The sequence below is a fragment of the Halichoerus grypus genome, chromosome 11 (genome assembly GCF_964656455.1).
Source record: "Halichoerus grypus chromosome 11, mHalGry1.hap1.1, whole genome shotgun sequence".
Lineage (NCBI taxonomy): Eukaryota > Metazoa > Chordata > Mammalia > Carnivora > Phocidae > Halichoerus > Halichoerus grypus.
This window is the reverse complement of record NC_135722.1, coordinates 6181670-6202438: the sequence shown is the minus strand read 5'-3', so window position 1 is coordinate 6202438 and position 20769 is coordinate 6181670. Positions and strand designations below refer to the sequence as shown.

The following is a 20769-nucleotide window of genomic DNA, read 5'->3' as shown; positions in this document are numbered from 1 at the left end:
TAACTCTGACCCCTCCTGAAATGTCCCTTCCTGAGAGAGGTCCTGGCTGCTGACCTCCTCCTGCCCAATCTCCAAATCTAATTAGGCTTTCTGTTGCAGGACCCAGTGTTTTCTCTTCTGTGGCAGAGACCACTTGCTATCCACAAAAATCCTTTCTCTTCTTTGGTAGTAAGAGACTTTTCACGGGGCATGTGACACCATCTACACTTCACTTCTCAGGCTCCTTTGGAGTTGGGTTTGGCCATGTGTTAAATTTCTCTCATAGAATTTGACTGAAGTGACACGTGCCACTTTCTGGACTGGCCCGTAGAAACTTCCATTTGTGCCTCCATGCCTTTTCCCCATCCTGAGGGCTGGAGTGGCCACCACCAGAGGTTCATGGGAGCTTTACGCAGAAGATGGCAGCACCCGTGTCAGCCCAGTGCTTGGGCAGAGCTCCCCACCAACCTGGACCTGCCACCTTGAACTGTTACATGAGAGAGAATCAAGCACTTCTGGGGCCTGTTTGTTTCGGCAGCTTAGCCTGCCCTGTTGCAAACGCCTTCTAATTCAGTTCAGAAGCTTTCAGTGACGGATGGCAGACAGGCTGGAGAAATGAAGGCAGAGCTTCTGGTCTGAATGGAAGATCAGGCCAGTGCTGAATGTTTTCAACTACAATCCTTAAAGATGTGGAATGAAATATCTGATTCCACAAATGTAGTGCAAGGCCGAGCTTGTAAGGAGGAAAGGGAAATCTGGAATCCTCGAGTACTAGAAGCACAGAGGACCCTGAGTACCAGAGAAGCAGCCTGTGAGCTCAGAGGTTGGCAGTTGCAGGGGCTGGGAAGGGTTACAGACTTGGCATGGTCTTTGTTGCTTGTTTGCTTTTCTTCTATAGACTTAAAATTAGTGTATGTTGAGGACTTAGTACATGCCAGCCACTATTCTAAGCTCTTCACATGGGTCCACTCATTCATTCACACAGCCTTAGGGGGAGGTGTTGTTAGTGCCCCCATTTTACCGATGAGGAAGCACAGAGACGTTAAGTCACTTATCTGGTCTCACAAGTATAAAGGGGCAGAGCCAGGACTTGGAACCAGGCTGTGTTGCTTCTGAGTCTGCAGTCTCAAGAAGGACATGCACTACAATATGCCGCTGCAATAAGGAGAAAGATTAATAAAAACTTAGTTTAGGACTCAGTTTTACTTTGGGAGTGATGGTCCTGGCATGGCATCCATCAGAGCCCATGCATCACGCGGCCCCCAGAATCTAGGGAGGATGCATGGAGCCAGGAAACAGACCTCTGTTCCCACAGTTTTCCAGGCTGTCTGCCGCCCTCCCAGACAAGTCTCTTTAAGGGTTGGGGCGAGGAGTCAAATTCTATTTTATTCTCTATGCTCTTTCCTTCTGAAGAACCAGGTGCCACGAGATTGACTAACATGAGGCTCTGCCTAAGGAGACAGCGCTGCAGTCCTCTGTGTCCCGCAGATCCCAGGAAGGCCTTCCATTAACCAGCAGGGTGGTGGCTGTCAGTTGGGGAGCAGCTACCTGAGCTGCTGTTGGCAATATGTCCAGGTCTCCCCTTCTGTAGCTGTAGTTATGACCTAAGCAGAGAGGGATAGGAACGAGGAACATTACATTTTTCGCATCCTAGGGGTCCTCCAGACCCGTGTCACTCTCGTGTCATTGAGTATAAACATATTCTCTCTTAAGCATAGGAAGGAACTCTTTCAGATAATTATAGATAGCTCAGTGGTGGGGAGGAGGTGTTAACCATTCTAATGGGTCCTATCTGCAAGGACCTAAAAAAGCCTATCTCAACCTTGTCTGGGGTTTCCACAAGGGGGCAGTCTAACACTTGCTTATAGGCTCTCCAAGGGAGAAAGCTTGGTTTTTAACCTCGCTTAAGAACAAAAAATGAACCCTCAGGCTTTGAGACGGGATGAGTTTGAAATGGGACCTTTGCACAAAGCTAGGACCCTTAAAGGCTGCAATCGCTTTATTAGGAAGACCAACAAGCTTCCCACTGGGCCAGGGAGGCAACTAGAAAGCTTGTCTCAGCTGTGGACCCAGCTAGGGGAAAAAAAAAAAAGTTTTTTTCATCTTCAGGCAGGCGTGAAGCTTGAATTAGCCCATTGGGTGGTAAACTCAAGCTGAGAAATTATTTAAAAAATAATCCCAAGCTGTTTCTGTGTCTTGGATGCCCAGCAGTAGCAACCAGGGGACCACTTTGGGGGCATACAAGACCTTCTTAAGGAAATCACAGCCAAACAAAGAAACAATTTTCCACGAGCAAGGATAAAGAGATGCAACAATGGAGAGCATTACCTGTCTCAGGATCTAACTCATGTTTCTGGATAGGAAGACTTATTCTTATCACAAAGATGCCCATTCTCAACAATTTAACATGTTATTTCAATGTTATCCTAATTAAAATCTTAAGGATTGTTTCATAGCATTTGAAAACTGATTTTTAAAAAAAATACCCTGATTTTTGAAATTCATCGTAAAGAAAAAATGAGGGAGAATAAATAATGACAGTTTGAAAAAGAGCCAGGAAGTCAGACTTGCCCGAAAGACTATCAAAGGACATTATGATATTATTGTATGAGTTAGAGTCCAGCCAGGAGACATGATCCACATAGTAATTTGAATAGGGGCAATTCAATATAAAGAATTATTTCCAGGGGATTGGGATAATGGGGGATTTACTAGTAGGAGTTACAGAGAATACTGAAGAACAAAGGGATAGTGCATCTAAGGAGTAGTCCTCACCTGTAGGGCTGAGATAGAGTGCCCGAGGAAGAGCACTCCCACACCTAGGCTGGGGGCCAGACCTCGCCAGAGAGGACAACGAGGAGTCACCGAAGTGCCTTGCTGGCAACACTGCAGAGCCGCCTGGAGGATGTGCCAGGGGCAGAGGCTGGCTGCTGCATCCTGTTGGCCACCGCCCGCCCGCTCAGGAACTGGGAGCTGGGAAAGCTGACCTCGGCAGGAGCTGGCCACTGGAAAAACCGGTCTGCACGACGCAGATGCTCAAGGAAGCTGTGCCCACGAGGAACCTATTGTGAGAAAACTGCCTGCCCGAGAGCTGAGCATTAGATGGGCAGAAGACCCGAACAGACATTTCTCCAAAGAAGACATCCAGATGGCCAACAGACACATGAAAAGATGCTCCACATCGTTCATCAGCAGGGAAATGCAAATCAAAACCACAATGAGTACCACCTCACATCTGTCAGAATGGCTAAAATCAAAAACTCAAGAAACAACAAGTGTGGGCACCTGGGTGGCTCAGTCCGTTAAGTGTCTGTCTTCAGCTCAGGTCATGATCCCGAGGTCCTGGAATCGAGTCCCACATCAGGCTCTCTGCTCAGTGGGGAGTCTGCTTCTCCCTCTACCTTCCCCCCTGCTCGTGATCTCTCTCTCTCTCTCTCTCACTCTCTCTCTCTCTCACTCTCTCTCTCACTCTCACTCTCTCTCCCCCAAATAAATAAATACAATCTTAAAAAAGAGAGAAGTAAGTGTTGGTGAGGATGTGGAAAAAAAGGAACCCTTGTGCACTGTGGGCAAGAATGCAAGCTGGTGCAGCCCCTGCGGAAGACAGTATGGAGGTTCCTCAAAAAATTCAAAATAGAACTAGCCTAAGACCCAGGAATGGCACTACTGGGTATTTACTTGAAGAATATGAAAACAGTAATTTGAAGGGAAATATGCACCCCTATGTTTATTGCAGCATTATTTACAATAGCCAAACTATGGAAGCAGCCCATGTCCGTCGATAGATGAATGGATAAAAAAGATGTGGTCTATATACACAATGGAATGTTCACAATGGAATATTTTATATTTATAATATAAAAAAGAATGAAATCTTGCCATTTGCAATAACATGGATGGATCTAGAGAATATTATGCTGAGTGAAATAAGCCAGTCAGAGAAAGACAAATACCATATGATTTCACTCATATGTGGAATTTAAGAAACAAAACAAATGGACAAAGGAAAAAAAAGAGTCAAACCAAAAAACAGTTTGTTATCTATAGAGAACAAACTTGTGGTTGCCAGAGGGGAGGTGTGTGTGGGGGGATGGGTGAAATAGGTGATGGGGATTAAGAGTATATTTATCATGATGAGCACTGAGTAATATATGGAGCTGTTGAATCACTATATTGTACACTTGAAACTAATATAATGCTGTATGTTAACTACACTGGAATTGATTTAATTTAATTTTTTTTTTATTTTTAAGTAAGGCTCTATGCCCAGCGTGGAGCCCAACACAGGGCTTAAACTCATGACCCTGAGATCAAGACCTGAGCTGAGATCAAGAGTCGGATGCTTAACTGACTGAGCCACTCAGGCGCCCTCCCACTGGAATTGAGAGAGAGAGAGAGAGAGAGAGAGAGAGAGAGAGAGAGAGAGAGAGAGAATGAGCACTAGAGAAAGGGGTTCTGCAAGAGACTGGCAGGGGAGACATACCAGAACCAGGAAAATTCTTTCTTCCTTCAGTGGCTCTTCAGCGCCCTCTATTGGTAAGGACAGGATTTCTAGCAACACGGGCTAATAAAACCATGGAGATTGTATTTTTAGGACTGTGTGTAGTTACCAGTCAGATCCTGCAGCCAAAGAAGGAAGACCCACTCAGTGGACCGGAATCCTCAAGTAAGCTTCTGCTTAGTTTTACAACTCTAGGCTCTGAAGATGGTAGAAGAAATAAAGTTACATTTTTAAGTTACATTTTTTAAGCACAGCTCTTTCAATGCAGAATGATTTGGTATTTGATGACTTAAAATCTATTGAAATGACACTGATCTATTTTGCCTTTGGAGATAAAACTGCAGGAATTTGTGAAGGACACCAGAGACACAGTAAGAAAATAATGGGTGAGGGCGTCTGGGTGGTTCAGTTGGTTAAGCGACTGCTTTCGGCTCGGGTCATGATCCCGGATTCCCGGGATCGAGTCCCACCCACATCGGGCTCCCTGCTCAGCAGGGAGTCTGCTTCTCCCTCTGACCCTACCCCCCCTTGGGCTCGCTCTCTCTCTCAAATAAATAAATAAAATCTTTAAAAAAAAAAAAAAGAAAAGAATGGGTGATTGGCTGGACCTGCTTACAGGTGGAGATCATGCCAAGATGATTTTTCAGCTGAAGCAGATGAGAAATACCCCAATGCCCTTCAGATGAAGTCAAGATTGGTGATTCACTGGGAGCTGTTAGCATCTCTGTTCTGGATTTTATGTCAAAAACATCATATGTGTCTTTCTTGTTATTTCGATGTTCAGTTAATTGGGGAGAGTGAAGAAGAAGCTGGCCCATGATGATGATAATTTGAAATTAGATTTAAAAACACACAACTAAACTCTTACTACATCTTTAGGAAGCAGTCATAACGAGAAAGCCCCTGACTTGTCTTGCAACTTCAGTTTTCTTTTTAACACATCTGAAAGACATCAGCACCCCGGAAAGCCTTCTCATTTTACTCTTGGGGAACAACAAGATACGGTTCTTTTGTCCCCAGAACCTGCATCCTCTGAGTTGCCCTCTGCACATACAAAGTCTGTCGTGATACAAAGATTTTCGTTTTACTGTCTTTGGAATAAGAGAATGTAGCTATGGGAAAATGGTAAAGTTATTGCCATAATATGTCAACAGCATACTGTATACAACATTTTTGTATGTAGACTAATGAATCTTGAACTGTGGAAGTAACGTGTGAATGGGCAGCTAACCCAGATTTCTTGAATGAATGAATAACAATGTATGCAAGAGTGACTTTCACTTTCTACTCTATGTACTTTTGCTCTTTTGGTACAGTTTATTCTCCTGTGTCATTTGTGTAATTAAAAATAAATAAAGATTGGGGCGCCTGGGTAGCTCAGTCAGTTAAACATCGGACTCTTGATTTCAGCTCAGGTCATGATATCAGGATTGTGAGATCAAGCATCGGATTCTGCCCTGAATGTGGAGCTTGCTTGAGATTCTCTCTCTGCCCCTCACGCTTGCATGTGTGCACTCTCTCTCTCTCTCTCTCTCTCTCTCTCAAATAAATAAATAAATAAATATCAGGGTGCCTGGCTGGCTCAGTCGGAAGAGCATGTGACTCTTTATCTCAGGATCCTGAGTTTGAGCTGCATGTTGGGCGTAGAGATTACTAAAAAGACAAATAAATGAACTTAAAAAACTAAATAAAAATCAAATCAAGAACATTTTCCTTTTTAAAATCATAAAAATAACATTTTTACATTTCTAATTAAAACTCTGTGCATGTTTCTGTTAACAAAACCTAATCTAGACTGCAGACATGCTGTCATCAAAATCATGGAGTATGGAACATCTAGCTTAAGTGTAAGGGCTTTAAACTATGAAAATTATAAAATGAAAACAGGAAATAATTTTGATCTTAGGTTAGGGACGATTTTCTTTTTGTAAATTATTATTGAAGTGTAATTGACTTATATGTAGCGTTAGTTTCAGGTTGGGACAGTTTTCTTAGATAGGACACCAAAAGCATGATCTATAAAAGAAGAAAAATGATAAATTGGATTTCATAAAAATTTAAATGTAAAAGGTGCATAATCTTTGATTCAGAAATGCCCGGAGCCTGGAATATCTTGTCACACCAGATAGTAAAAAGCTACCAAAGGCTGCTAGGGTCACACTCAAAAGATCTCAGATGCCTTTGTGAAGAGGCCAAAGATGGGGCAATTGAGTTTCAATATGAATAACAATTGCATGGGGCACCTGGGTGGCTCAGTAACTGTCTGCCTTCAGCTCAGGTGATGATCCCAGGGTCCTGGGATGGAGCTCCAATGTCTGGCTCCCTGCTTAGCGGGAAGTCTGCTTCTCCCTCTGCCCCTCTCCCCATTCAGGCTTGAGCTCTCTCACTCTCAAATAAAAAAAAAAAATCTTAAAAAAAAGGAATAACAATTGCGGGGGCAGGTACTTGGGTGGCTCAGTTGGTTAAGCTCTGACCCTTGGTTTTGCCTCAGGTCAAGATTTCAGGGTCATGAGATCCAGCCCCAAGGCGGGCTCTGCACTCATCAGGGAGTCTGTTTTTGTCCCTCCCCCTCTGCCCCTCCCCCTACTTGCACTTCTCTATCTCACACTCTTTCTCTCCCAAATAAATACATACATCTAAAAAAAAGAATAACAATTGCAGGCATCTGGTTGGCTCAGTTGGTAGAGCATGCAACTTTTGATCTTGGGGTTGGGTTGTGAGTTCGAGCCCCATGTTAGGGGTAGAGTTTACTTTAAAAAAAAACAATTGCAATGATTAAAGCCCATCAAATTTGTTTAAAACCATGAGATCATAATAACATTAAAAAAATAACTGGCCAGGGCGCCTGGGTGGCTCAGTTGGTTAAGCGACTGCCTTCGGCTCAGGTCATGATCCTGGAGTCCCTGGATCGAGTCCCGCATCGGGCTCCCTGCTCAGCAAGGAGCCTGCTTCTCCCTCTGACCCTCCCCCCTCTCATGTGCTCTCTCTCTCTCATTCTCTCTGTCTCAAATAAATAAATAAAAAATCTTAAAAAAAAAAAAATAACTGGCCACATTTGTATGATGATAAGATGCCAATTCTTTATCTTGAAAACTGGTAAATAAACGATTTAAGCACTTATTTTGCCTTGCTTATATAATATGTACCACTGAGTAACCAAAAAGCTTGGCATTTAGGTTTTCTTCTGCATCAGACTTTGTACTTGTTCCTCTGAGGCATCCTGGAACAGGGCTTTAGTTTAAGTCTGAAGTCAGTGAGGAAAGGTAGGGATCAGACACGAAGAAAATGGGCATTCCCTTGTAAGGGCAGTACATGCTTCATTTGGCATGGGATTTGGGGGCTCAGGATACTTGGTATTCTCTGATTTCTTCTAAATATTATCATTTGAATTCTTGAGGTTCCCAAACTTAATTCCACAGAAAAGATCTGGAAATAGTAGAATTCAATTTATTTTTTTACTTTAATGGCAAGATATGCAACATGAATGTGATGCTCTGAATTATTTACCAAGTGTGGTAGGCAAAACCCAAGTTATCCACATCCTAATCCCCAGAGCCTTACAGGGCAAAAGGGATTTTGCAGCTGTGATTTAAATTAAATTGGGGGAGGGGCACCTGGGTGGCTCAGTTGGCTAAGCGACTGCCTTCAGGTCAGGTCATGATCCTGGAGTCCCAGGATCGAGTCCTGCATCGGGCTCCCTGCTCAGCAGGGAGTCTGCTTCTCCCTCTGACCCTCCCCCCTCTCATGCCCTCTCTCTCTCTATCTCATTCTCTCTCTCAAATAAATAAATAAAATCTTTAAAAATAAATTAATTAATTAAATTGGGGGAGACCAAGGAGACAGTAGTGTGGGTCAGAGAGAGATTTGGAGATGTTACCCTGCTAGCTTTGAAGATGGGGAAGAGGCCACAAGCTGTCACCTCCTCCCTCATTCTCATTCTCAGCTAATGACTCTGTTTCCTACTTCCTTGACAAAATAGAAGCAATCAGAATTTCCACCCACTTGATTACCACATACACCCCTCCTGCACCTGCTCTTCTTGCTCTCTGAGGCTTCCAAGCTCCTGTCCAAAGCCAATTCCCTCCTTGTCCTTCACATTCACTCTGCTCTCACCTTCTCAAGGACTCTGCTCTAGCAAGTCTCCCCTCTCTCCCCTCTAGCAATATTTGCTCTTGACTGGATCCTTTCTATCAGTATATAGACATGTAGTCAATTCCTCCTATCTTAAAAACATATAAACACTCTCTTGATCTCACTTCCCTTGCCAACTACCACCCCTACTTTTGCTCCTTTTTGCAGAAAAAAAACCCTGCTGATATTCCTTCCAATTTCTCCCCGTCAGTTCCCTCCTAAACCCATCCCAACCTGGCTTTCAGCTTGGCCATCCATGGAAAGAGTCATCCATGACATCCAAGTCCTAAATTCTCAGTTCTCATCTACTGACTTCAGCTATTCCCACTTCAAAATTGACCTGACAGACTGCTCTCTCCTTGTGGAAATCCTTTCTGCACTTGCCTTCTAGGACACATTCCTTCCTCTTCCTCTTGCCTCAGTGGTCTCTCTTTCTCAGTCTCCCTCTCTTCCCTGATCTCTTCATGTTTCTGCCTTCGGACCCCTCTCTTTTCTGTCATGCTCACTCCAGATTTGTGACTCTAAATACCACTTATATACCATCTCCCTGAAAATTTATATCCAATTCAGACCTCCCTCTTGAACTCAATATCTAGTTCCCAACTTGCCCCTCAACATCTCCCTTTGTTGCCGTAAGCAGTGAAGAATCGAGCATATTTGTTGCCACGGTATAACACGCCTACCATTAGAGCTCCTAACTTGTCAACAAGTCCTCCCTACTACTCTATTTAAAATTCCAACCCCCAGATTTCCCAATCCCACAACTTTGCTCTACATTTTCTTTTTCCATAAACATAACATCTTTGAATTTTCTTATTCATTATGTCTGTTGTTTGGTCTCTGTCCCCACTAGATTGTAAACTCCACAAAGGGAGAGACCATTAGTTTGTACATTACTGTATCCCAAATGTCTCCAGCAGGATCTAGCATAAATATTTGTTGAATGAATGAATGATGTTTTCCTACTTGCCTATATGACAAGTTTTTCCCCCCATGAATGCCAGTGGGAATCTGACTGTATCCATGAAATCTAATACCTTCAGATTTCATGAATCTAGTACCTGAGGCTTTGTTCTATCCTTTCATGCCATCCCTCCCCTCCTCCAGGACATGCATGCTTTTTCAACCTGTGAGTTTTTATATATAAATAAAGGCTAATTCTTAGATCAGAAAGTGTGATACTGTATCTTTTAATATTTTTCCTATTGCATTTTTTTTTCTAATCTCATCATCCCACTGGGAATGCCAGTTATGTTAGATTTCATTTATGAATCTTCTATTACCTTCTTATAATCATTTTACATTGTTGTTCCTTCCTATTATGTTTTGGTTCCAAAATAGGCAATTTAATTCAAGCCAATGAGTCACTGGGAAAGATGTGTAGGGGAGGCTATCTGTCAGGCTCCTGAGATGGAAGCAGATGGCACACACAACCTGGGGAAACAAAGATGTAGATATAGAGAAACCAGGGTCAGACTATTGGTAGCAGAGGGCCACACGTCAGCCTGAACCTAGAGAGGGAGGCTGCAGGGAGAGAAGTGCCTGACTGGGGTTTCAGTCTTTTTTTTTTTTTTTTTTTGAGAGAGAGCGCAAGAGAGCATGCACAAGCACGAGGGGTGGGTAGGAGGAAGGGGCAGAGGGAGAGGGAGAAGCAAGCTCCCTACTGAGCAGGGATCCGAACTCCGGGCTTGATCCCAGGACCCAGAGATCATGACTTGAGCCGAAGGCAGATGTTTAACCCACTGAGCCACCCAGGCGCCCCAGGACTTCAGTTTTTGATGAAGAAATGCCACCAGTCCGTGGTCACCCGGCAGAGATGGAGCTAAGAAGTTCAAATACCTCTACCTCACTCTCCTCCATCCTTCTATTTTCTTGCCAATGATTCCTGTTGGCCACATCACCTGGCAACCAATGGGCAAAGGAACTCCCTGATGCCATCATAGAGAATACCCTCCCTGCACTCGAAGCAAGCTTGAGAAGGTGGCAACTGGGTCTGGAGGTGCAAATGGAAAATATCCAGTACCAGAGATTTCTTTGTGAAAAAGTTCCCAAGTGTGCTTGGTTTATGAGAATTTACTAGATATGGCTCCAATTGAAAATGCTCATGAGATGGTTCTTGGCTCTGGCTGGTAGAAGTCAGAACTGAACAGCTGTGGAAAACCAACTGAGAGGACACATCCCTGTGCCCATCCCCACCCCCACTGCTATGACACTAAAACCCTGGGCTTGGAGCACATCCCTGGGAGCCACTTGGGGGCAGATATGGGATGGGTAAGAAATTACACATGGATGGTTATAATCCAATGGTGGAATGGTGAGTGCATAAGGAATTTGCCAACTGGTCCCAAATTGTCCCAATCCTGTAGACTTCCTGGAGTTACTGGCTGTTCCAGAGGACATTCATGTCAGGAGGCAGAGTGGGTCTATGTAGGCAACTGTAAATGCACCTTGGGAGAAAAAGTTTGGGGTCAAAAAGAGGGAACACCCCAATACCCTCCAGCATTTCCTACTGGAGGAAACAGTAGGAAAGCATTTAGGAGAAGCTATTTGGAGACACATCTCGGTAAATCTAAGTAAAGGTCACCTCTGGATGGATTTCTCCAGCCCTTTCTGGATTGCCATAAAGACAGCAAATCCTGTTAACAAGCTCATGGGGAAACAACAGAACCATCCAGGATGAGGGAAAGATGTTGACTGAGTTGGTGCCCCTTGAATGGGAACAGGAAAGCCATTAATTAAAGCCTTGGAAGTCCAGGATCTGGTAAGTGGCGTTACTGTCACCCATATGCGGACAACATGCTCTTTGCTGACTGGTTCACTGTAAATTCCTGAGAGATCTAAGCCACACCCGCAGCAGTGCCTTTAAACTGGAGCTTTAGAAAGTGTGACTACCAGCCCCTTGGATTCCCTTTAATGGTTTACACTCAAACCCTTGGCATCCCCAAGTGGGCTAGCTAAGAATAACAGGGAAGGCAGCCGCAGTGGAGGCACAGATTTGAATCTCCATTTAAAACAGAGCAACTATATAATAAAATCAAATCACATGGTCAAAGTTTTGCAACAAAACTAGATAACAAGGTACACCCCTGAGCTCCAAAATACAAGCCAGCAAGAAGAAACTAACAACAGCCACCAGAGCCTGGCATGGAGTCAGCATCTCTGCAGGAAAAACAAGAAGACAATAGACCTGAGAACAGTTAGGCACTGGAAAATAGGGCAGGTCAATTTAAGAGCAGCAAGCTGAAACCAGGAAGCATTTTCTCAGCCCAATACAGGATAAGTGCAAATGGTCCTGCATAAGTGGGAAGACCATCTTAGAAGACGACACTAAAATTTGATGCACAGAATACATTTTTATGTATGTGGAAATAAACAAGCATCTAGCTCCTATGAACTCTCAAAATTCTAGGAGGTGGGGGAGGGTCTCTGCTCTTCTCCTGTCCTTGGGCATTTGCTAATGGAGGGGTAGCCCTGGATGAGCTATCTCCTCAGTCTCTCTTACTAAGGGGTAAGGTCTCACAGGGGTGTGCTGGATTCCCCATTATCCAACTGCCTAAAAATCCCTAGATCAGGGGCCTAGAGACCTGGACTCTATCCATAGTTGCTGAAACTCGGGGCAGAACATTTCACTTCTCTGAGTCTCAGTCTCCTTACCTCTAAAATGGGAATAATTTTAAAAAGTGTTGTCTTGCTTATCTCAAGAGACTATGGGGTGGATCGACAAAGACAATGCATTTGGAAGTGTGAGTGTCACAATTGCTTTTCACAGTCATGAGTTCAGGTGACAGTTCTGCCCCTTACAGTTGTGGGATCTTAGGCAAGTCTCGACTTCTCTCAGCCTGTTATTCTCACCTGTAAAATCGTAATAGTAACATCATCATCATCATCATCATCATCATCTGAATTGCAGAGTTGCTGTGGAAATGAAATGAAGCGCTTAGCAACTCAGACACATCAAGAGCACTCACTAAACGTTATCTACTGTCTCAATGATGGCTTGTTAATTAGGGTCCTTATGTGAAGACTGTTGAGATAGTTTATGATATTCCCACTATCAGACGCCAGAGGGCGACATAGACGGCGGGACCCCAGCCATAAGCACGCCTGACGCAGCGCCACCACTGGCCACGCGGTGGCGCTAAGCCACATGATGTCTGATTTTTCCGCAGAGTTTGAGGTGCAGAGAGAGCTTACGGAATGAGAGGGGAGATGGGGGTAAAGGGGAACCCTGAGACTTGAGAAGCCCTAAACCAAAGGATCAGGGGTCCCTGGACCATGTAGCTTCCGGATTTTAGGGACACAAAGGATCATTTGGGAATGAATGGGTTTTGGAGTCTTTTTGATTATGAGGGCGCCCCCTTCCTTCTAGCGCCAGATCTGCATCCTCTTCTCTGGGGCACCCTAGGTGCTGAAAGGGGAAGCGTTTGTCTCTGCGTGCTCCTCCTCTCCTAGCTCTAGCTCATTCATCTGCGGCCGCGGTACGCCGTTGCCATGGAGACGTGATGCAGGCGGGGGGGGGAGGGTAGGGAGGCCCCGGGTGACGTCTGCGCTGCTAGCAACTTGTCTCCCGCGGCCTCCCAATTCTTGCCTATTTTGGAAGAGAGCCGCAGCCCTTCTGCTGATGCGCGCGCGCTGGCGCCTTTTAAAGGCAACCGGCGGAGTGGCGGCTCCGCTAGAGCCCGGGAGCTGCCCCCGCCCCCGAGCCGCGAGCCCCGCGCGGAGTCTGGGCCCAGGAAGCCCCCGGCGCCATATACCCCACCCCCATTCTAGCGCCCTCCACTCACTTTAGGGAAATTTCAACCATGGAGAAAGGAGGTCCTGCCCTTGCCCCTTGCCCCTCGCCCCCCCTCTTCCTCCCTCCAACAGGGGAGACTCTTCTTCCATAGGAGCCTTGGAAGGAAACAAGATGCCAGGCCTAGCGCGTTTGGGGATCCTCTCTGGACAAGGCCACAGAGTGAAAACACCAGGTGAGAACGTCACTGCCCGCGGGGCTACCCCGGGTCTCTGGAGATCCACGCCCCCTCCAGCTTCCTGCCTTAGCCTTTTTCTCCTCGGGCTCAGCCTGGGGTCGGATTAGGATCTTACTGGAAGGTCCCTACCAGTTTCTCCAGCCCACTCATTAAACTGAAAGGGAAACTGAGGCCCAGAGAAGAGTAGTGACTTGACCGGGGTCACCGGGCGTGTTCCTGGAGAGCGGTGAGCCAGAGCCCCGTGATGTGGACTTCCTAGCCAGAGGTCAGTCCTGTGTTCCCTAACCTTGAGAATAGCTGGCACAGTGTGCCAGCCTCTGGCCCTTGCCCTGTACCCAGCAGCAGAGCCAGAAAGCGCCTCTTCCAGCACAGCATCAGCTGCTTCTTCTTCCCCAGGACAGTCCACACCTACGTGGGCTTTCTGGATCGTTGATCACTCTAGACAAGCTTCGGGATCCCTATGGACTCTATGGCCAGCCAACCATGTTGCTACTTGCAAATGTCTGCTTCCATCGAAGGCTTCCTACAGCTCACCAGCTCTCTGGAAATTTCTGGGGCCAAACCTTTTCCAGACTGCTTACAAGCATCTGTTAGTTTCTGGATGGACGCATGGCCTGCAGGCTCTGGCCACGCTACCCAGAGCCATGTGGACCCAGCTTTTTGGACTCCCGTGCCCAATCCTGATGATGCCTGCACTCTCCCTGTAACACCCACAAGGGTTTTTGACCAGAACTCACTGAAGACAGCTGTGAAGTACTACTCTACATACCCAAGGTGCTGTATACATTCCAGACATCTCTGGGCCCTGACTCTGGACCAGGGCTGGGGACCCAGAGCTGGATCCGACCCAGCCTGGCTGTGAGCACCAAGTCTGGCAAAGGAGAGAGGTTCCTGCTCTGGAGCAGTTAGCTCCGGAATCCTGAATAGCTCTTCCAAGGGGTATCCATTGCCAGAGCCAAGCTTTTAATGCACAGAAGGGGAAACTGAGGCATCCCTCCGAGAGACACTATATGCCAAGGTCACACAGCAAGTCAGTGCGTTGTTGAGACTAGTTCCCAGAACGCTGCCTCTTGGCCTGGGCTCTTTCTCTGCATCTTGATCCCAGCAGCCAGCCTCTGAGAGGAACACAGAGCCAGGCACCTGGTTCAGGGTCCACCTCTACTAATGATGGCTGTGTCACTTGGACCACTCCATTCTCTGTACTGGGGCCTCAGTCACCCAAGGTGGATGACTAAGGGGCTCCCAGTGCAACTGGGAGTCTGGGATTCTATGAAATGTGGTATTTTTCCAGGCTGCGGCATCCCTCTATGGCAGTCTGTGGGACACTGCTGGGGTGTTTTCCTTCCATCAGCCTGAAGCTAAGGAGTACTGTAAAGAGACAGTAGTTGCTTCAGCCACGGGCTCTGCAGACCACTCTGAGGATGACCTGGGGGTCTGTTTTACACACCTTGGAGCCCATTGGATCCCTCCAACGGTAAGTTCCCTGGTGCACTTGGCACAGACCTGTGAGAATAGCCTCTGATGGGTTGGATTTGAAGGAGGAAAACCACAGGGTCAGTACCAGTGCTTGCTTCCACCCATGTCCACAGAGGCCAGGCCTCCAAGGCCCAAGGTGGCCCTACTTGTCCAGGGCTGAGGACTTAGTCTTCCAGGAGACTTCAGGTCCACCCAGACCCTAGCATTAGGCACATGGGCTCTTCCCACCTGAAACTGGGTCTCAGGGGAGCAGCATCCAACCTCCAAAGCCTGAGAGGCACCGGCCAGCAGGGCCCTGGGCCCAGAGATGCTCAAAATGCCAGAGATAGAGGTCCCTTCCAGGCCAAGTGGTCCAATCCACGGCCACTGCCAGTTTGCAAACAGGGAAACTGAGCCCAGAGAGGGGAAGGAGCTTCATAACACCCAAGTAGGCTGGTGGCAGAGCTACAACCAGAATCTGTCTCCTCTCCAGGACTCTCCCCGGCATCAAACACAATCCACTGAGATCTAGGCTGAGCCCACCTCCAATTCTCCAGAACCTTAGCAATCCTTGACAATCCTTGACAGAAGGCTCTTCCAACTCATCCCCTGTCTATGCTAGGTGATTCGAGAGCTTTCCCTTCAGCCGGATGGTCCTTTCTCCTAAAGCTTCCTGGGGTTTCCTCCCCATCTGCCCAGGGTTCTTTTCCTGCTTCCTGAATCTGCTCCATCAACAAACCATAACTGCTGCTACCCCCTTCCTGCCATGGTTCCTACAGCTCCAGCATTTCCAGGAATGGGGACCATCATTCCCCCTGCTCTTGGGAGTCTCTTCTTGGTTGCTCCTCAGGCTTTTCTTCTGTCATTGGCCAGCCCCAGGCCTACTGCTTTCCCATGATCACCCCAGCCTTGAGCCCCATCCATCTCTCCTGGGCTCCTGTGGAGCATTCCTTGGAGACTTCCTCTCTGCTGGGCCTAGGGCCAGAGGGAATAATAAGAGCCCACATGTGGCAGGTTGCCCTGAGGTTTGAGTGAGGTAATGCACGCATTAGGTATACAAGGTGCAGGTAAGTGCTGCATCTGTGAACTCTCATGTTGCAAGGTGTGTTCAGGTGATAACAAGGAGATCCTTGAAGCTGGTGCCTATGGTGGCCTAGGCACCTTGGGGCAGAAGAGGAGGGGGGCCAGGAGGAATTTGGGGTAATTGGGAGTGATAGAAACCAGAAGTGTTTTAAGTTGGGGAAGAACTTGGTTAGGTTGGCTTCTAGAAAAATCCAGTCGCTGAGCACTGAAAGGGCTTATTGGGCCTCCATCCTGGACTTGCTGAGGACTGTGGGACCCAGTGGTACCCGGGGAAGGATCGTGCTGGGACCCAGGCCAGAGCCCTTGGGATGATTTTGTGTGCAACCCTCAATGTTCCCAGGCCCCAGCTGTCATCTTTGTCTTTTTCTTTGGAATTGCTGCAGCCCCTAGCTTGGCCCAGCCCATCTGCTGCTCTCAGACCAGGCTGGGCCAAGGCTACAAAAAGCCAGTGGGTGCCCAGGCTCTGTTTCTACATGTACAGCGACAGAGCCTGTGCTATCTCCCCAGGCAGCACATGCCATGTCTTCAGAGCCTTGCTCAAAATTCTATTTTTCATAAAGGTGAAATAATGATGACTGGCATTCCTTCATTCAATGCTTATTGTATTCTTTTTATGTGGCAGGCATTGTTCCAAGTGCTTTAATGATTTAATTCATTAAAATTTTGCATCAATCCTTTGATGTAGGAGCTTTTATTCTCCTCACATACCTATTCAACAGATGGGTAAACTGAGTCATGAGACGTTAAGTCACTTGCCCAATGTGAAGGAGCCAGGACTCCACATGGGCATCTCACGCTAGAGCCTCTCGCTGGACCCCCACCCTCTCCTGCCTCTCTGAGCCTCAGGAACCCTCCCACTCACCTTGCTTTCCACAAAGGACTTACTGGCTCTTTCTTCGCAGTCCTGCCCATAGCACAGGATCCAAGCCTCCTGGTCAAGGTGGGGGTTCAGCTGTCCTTAGCAGAGGCTGCCCCCTTTTCACCTTCACTCCCCACACCTGTTAACACAGACTCCGGCTGTGATGGCTTCTTCTGTGGTTACCTGTCCCCGTCTGGGGTCTCATTTATGATTGCATTCCTCTGTCTACTCCACCCCACACAGCTCGACCAGACATTCAGCAACTCAGCTCAATCACGCCTCCTCAGGAAGTCCACCCAGAACTCCCCAGGCTCAGTCAGTCCTCATTTGACTTCTCCCCACACACTCGGCATGTCTTCTTCGCAGCAACCATTTCACGGCTCTGGTTTCACTGACTTCATGGAGTTCCCACTTTCCCACCAGCCTGGATGCTCCATGAAGTTAAAACCAGGCCTGTGTTTCCACACATTGTATCACTAGTGCCTAGCACAGAGCCTGGCACAAACCCAGCACTCAGATGTGTGTGCATGAATGAAATACATACGTGGGGCCCTGCTCTGGGCCAGGTCCTATGCTAGATGCTGAGAATATGGAGAGCAGACAGAGATGCTGGTGGGTAGACAGACAAATAAACAAGCAATGACAAGACAGGATGAGAAATGCACTGATGAGGTGATGAGGAAATAGGGGAGGCGGTGGGGGCACAGGGGAAGGGCCCCGGACCCAACCAGAGGACGAGCAGAGCAAGGAGGAATTCACCAGTGTGTGTGTGTGGGGGGGGGGAGTGATGGTGGTGGAGAAGACTCTGAAACTGGGCTGAACTAATAAATGAACAGTGGAGGGTCTGTCTCCTCCTCCAGACCTCCAGCTCCTCAAGGGCAAGGCCAGTGTCCTGAACTCCTGTCTACCCCTTGGGGCTTACAGGAGTGTTGCGTCCCAGCTCTGCATTCAAAAAACATTTTAGGTGATTGATTTTCCTCCCCCCACCCCCTTGGAACATGGCTGGTCTGACATGCTCTTCATTGTATTACTTGTGGCCACTTTTCTCAGGCCTGCCTCCAGGTCCTTGCCCAGAGCAGTTCCGTCTTTTCCCACCTGGCTACACTCTCCTCTTCCCACCCACTGCATGGTTCCATGTCCCTCACCTTCTCGGCTCAGCCCACTCACCCAGCTCTGACCGTCTCAGTGTGTGGGTGTCAGCATGTACCCTCTTCACATGAGATTTGTTGATTTCATAACCATAAATAGATAAAATGTTCTGAATATCTCCCTGTGCAAGTAGATTGGGGGAGTGATCACATAATGAAAAGGCCTTGGGAGAAAGAAAACAGGCTGCTAAGATGCAGATGAAGACAAGACAGCCATTGCTCAGACTAGCTCTACGTAAGGATTATGCTTTCACTTGGCAGATTGGCGAACCCTACACCTGGGCCTGGGGACATACTTGGGAGTCTGTTAGAAAACTTTGGTGTGGTTTCAAACCCAAGAACAGCCTGGTAAAAATGGGAAGAAGTAGGGATGCCTGGGTGGCTCAGTTGGTTAAGTGTCTGTCTTTGGCTCGGGTCATGATCCCAGAGTCCTGGGATTGAGTCCTACATTGAGCAAGGAGTCTTCTTCTCCCTCCCCTTGCTTGTGCCCTCTCTCAGATAAATAAGTAAAATATTTTTAAAAAGTAGAAAGAAGTAGAAATCAAGAAACCTGATTTCTAATTTTAAAATCTTCTCATTCTAGCTGTGTGACCCTGGGCAAGTTACCAAACCTCTCTGAGAAGTTGCATAAAGATTCTTCCCCTTGGCTAGATTGAAGATTCTGAGAGGCCTAACACCCCATAATACCATGATTTTCTTCCCACCAAGACTTTCTGTCCTGCTGAATACCTTAATCACCAACTATGGGACACCCCCCTTCCCAAAATGTAGTCCTGAGACTGGGGTTGGGGTAAGGATGGAATGGAGTATCCTGACTCTTTATTGCCAACTCCAACTCTTGTTGCCATGGCAACAGGAAGTGGACCATCATTCCTGCATGGAGATGCTCCATGGGGGCTAGAAGCCAGTAAGGAGCCTAGCCCATTGGGCTTCCCAATCTGTCCTCCCTTGAGGAGTGTAGGGACATTACTGCTTTCTGGCATTTAGAAGAGTAAAGGGAGGTAAAATGACAGCTTACTATGCCCTGGGCCCAGAGAGCTTCTGGCTGAGAAAGAGAGAGATAGGTGGAGATATTCCTAGTGTGAACTCATCTTACCCTAAAAGATGGAAAATTTTCTCTGAAAAGGGTCAGTTTGTAAATATTTTAGGCTTCCCAAGCCATATTGTTTCTGTTGTGACTGCTCAACCCTGCCCTTGTGGGTGAAAACAGCCATAAACAATACATAAACAAATGGATGTAGCTGTGTTCCAGTAAAGCTTTATTTACACACTCAGTGGGCCAGATTTGGCATGCTGACCAGCGTCTGCAGACCCCTGCTCTACCCCATGCTGCAAGAGAAAGAGCTAGGAGCAGGAACTAGGCTTAAGGCCCAGAATCACCAATGACTTGCTGTGTGACTTTAGCTAAGTCATTGTCTGTCTCTGATCCTCAGTTTCACCATCTATCAGATGACTATAACAATATCAGTCAGATTTGCCATGAGAATTGGTCTAACAGGTCAGAGCAAATCTCAAGTCTTTCCGTCTTTCTGTTCCGTCACTTCAAGTAGAGCTAACTCCCCTCCCAAGGCCATGCCCTTGCCTGCTAAGGGTGGCAGCAGTCCACTGGAAGGAAGAGGTGTTCCTCTCTAGAGTCAGATTCTTAGTCTGGCTTTCCAACTTCCAGCCTCAAGTGACCCCATTTCTGTAGCAAGCCAAGCACAGGAGGAAATGAGGAATCCCTTCTTTTCCACCATCCAGTCATTTGGCAGGAGGCTACAGTTCACTTGAGAAAGGGATGTGGCTGCAGTGGCTGGAGGCCAGGCTTTAGAGGAGGCCTTTGAGACTCAAAGTTAGGAAAGGTGAGCTTCAGATCACCTAGATCATTTACCTATGGCCCAGCTTCCCTGAGGTGCATGTCAAGTAGCCACAGCTATAATCTGGTGGTGACTCTTAGCACCATCAATTGCATTAATGGATCTTTCTTGAGCCATCTTGTCCACCTGTCTGGTCTGACTACCACTGAGATCTTGCATCCTTAGGCATCTATTTTGTCATCTGCTCTGAAGACCCATAAAGTGATTCTCTACCCCCCACTCCCTCCTTCTCTCCCTCCCTCCTTCCCTTCCTCTTTCTTTCTCCTCATCATAAACACATTTGTCCAGGGTAAGACAAGATACATTTCAACAACCCTCTGTCAAGAAAGGTCCTTGCCCAAATATCCAGAAAAGTAGCCCTAACCAGGAGTCTCCATCCTGTTCTAAAGAAGCAGACCCCCCCATCCCCAGTCACCCTCCATCTCTCTCTCAGGAGGCCATCATCCCCAAAATCTCTGGAAAAGATACACTTCTCTTTGAGAATGGTTGAGGGGTGATGTCTCTCTAGGCCCCCAATAAAGCTATGCAAGACAGGAGCAGGGGATCTCACGGCCTGTTCTTGCTATAAAAAGACATTTTTCAGAAAAAAAAATAATAAAGAAAGAAATCAGCCAATCCGTCCTCAATGCCATCACCTCTTCTTGGTGATTTTTCGGGGAAGGAGTGGGCGGGTTGCCATGGCAACAGATGCAAAGAGCTTGTCTCAGTAAAGAAGGGACCTTGATATTTTTTTCTCTCTCTCATTCTCTCTCTCAGTTGTGTGTGTATGTGTGTGTGTGCGCGCTGC

The 20769-nt window shown here is 47.0% G+C and overlaps 1 long non-coding RNA gene across 2 annotated transcripts in view; it reads right to left on the bottom strand.

Annotated features, from left to right (window-relative positions):
• Positions 1–1167: 1167 nt before the first annotated feature.
• LOC118554151 (uncharacterized) overlaps positions 1168–20769 on the bottom strand; it is a 37763-nt gene continuing 18161 nt past the window's right edge. For both annotated transcript variants that reach the window (XR_013442663.1, XR_013442662.1), the window contains one exon: positions 1168–1583. This is a non-coding gene — a long non-coding RNA (uncharacterized LOC118554151). The remainder of the gene's footprint in view (positions 1584–20769) is intronic.